The 1,546-nt window shown below is 39.1% G+C and overlaps 1 protein-coding gene across 1 annotated transcript in view; it reads right to left on the bottom strand.

Moving 5' to 3' along the window:
* The window catches only part of ZFYVE9 (zinc finger FYVE-type containing 9), a 217,410-nt gene that overhangs the window by 134,677 nt on the left and 81,187 nt on the right, over positions 1-1,546 (bottom strand). The window contains exon 2 of the mRNA XM_037745790.1: positions 690-795. The gene's annotated coding sequence lies outside the window, so the exon portion shown is untranslated. The remainder of the gene's footprint in view (positions 1-689; positions 796-1,546) is intronic.

Below are 1,546 nucleotides of genomic sequence, written 5' to 3'. Positions count from 1 at the left end.
TATCCCTGATCTCCCAGGAGCTTCCCCCGGACTAAAGCTTCCCCTCAGCCCACCCTGCCATCTTAACTCCTCTTACGCCTTACCCCACCCACCATTGTAACTGAACTTATGGCAATGCATACTCCTTGCCCCTACCCCTACCACTGTAACTAATCTTACTCTGTTATACCCCTGTCCCCTCCCAAAAGATTTGCTCCAACCTATGAAACCAACTCCTAACCCACCGACCTTCACTAATGCCCTTTTCGGCCTTAGCCCATCTGCACTCAGGTAAATAAACAGCCATGTTGCTCACACAAAGCCTGTTTGAGGGGGTCTCTTCATTCAAAGGGCGTGTTTTTAACACCCCAAATTAGCTTTAATTATCTCCTGGATGAGCTAAAATATTGCTCAAATCCATGTTTTTTCTGAAATTACCTTTCTATACTCAACTAACTCTAAAAGGGAGGAGCCAGCACTGGTAAGGAAGCTAACATTGTGACCATTGGGACATAAAATAACAGTGACTTTTAAATACCCTTTCCTCTAAATTTAAGTCAAATCTTTTTGAAAAAATCATACTCCTGATTTAACAAGAAAAAATATTTAAATGAAGCAAGTAACATATATGCATCAGCATTATCTTCTATAGATCTAATTTGTTTCTCAAGTTCAATCTCTAAGAGAAATAAAAACATTGATTTTCTTACCTTTTTCCCCTTACACACGTGATAAGGAACAGACTTCTCGGTGCTTACTCATGATGCTTGCTGCACCATCAGCCAGTCCTGCTGATTCAGTATGCTCTGTTTGATCCTAAAGGAAAAACACATTGCTCATTACATTTGCTGAAAAAATAAGCCCTAATTTTCTTCATATAAATCTATCACAGCCAGACAAATAAAAGCAATGGGGCTTAAACAGTAAATACAATTATCCTTAGGATTCAAAGACCTGGCTTGCATGCAAGGCAGCACCAGACACATTTTATTGTCTGAGAAGACCAAAAGTTAAATGTTTCAAGGACGAGTTAAGAGTCTTTACACGTTTATTTTCAATGGATAATGCAAAGTAAAACATCAAGAGCAGGCAATTTCTATCTAATGACTTTAATTATATTAATTCATAAGAATCCAAACCAAATAAAACTAATGCTTCACAAGGATGTCCTTTTTTCTGTACACACAGAATTCTTGAGTTTCACAAATTTCCTGTTGTTATTTTTATTGTCAAACTGTTTTTTTCTCCAAATGGAGTCTCTTGATTCCAGTCCTCCAACTGCTTAGAAGCAATGATCTATTAACCCAATATTAACCTTTACTATCAGGGGTGTATGCAAAAGACAAAGCCTCTTTAAATATTACTTCCTTCTTGTAAAAATATGACAATATCCATTAAGTTATGGTAGCCCAACTATAACTGCTTAGAGACAATGTAAAATTCTCTAAGGGCAGCCGGGCGCGGTGGCTCAAGCCTGTAATCCCAGCACTTTGGGAGGCCGAGGTGGGTGGATCACGAGGTCAAGAGATCGAGACCATCCTGGTCAACACGGTGAAACCCCGTCTCT

This window comes from Cebus imitator, unplaced genomic scaffold (assembly GCF_001604975.1).
Source record: "Cebus imitator isolate Cc_AM_T3 unplaced genomic scaffold, Cebus_imitator-1.0 Scaffold214, whole genome shotgun sequence".
Lineage (NCBI taxonomy): Eukaryota > Metazoa > Chordata > Mammalia > Primates > Cebidae > Cebus > Cebus imitator.
This window is presented reverse-complemented; position numbering and strand designations above follow the sequence as displayed.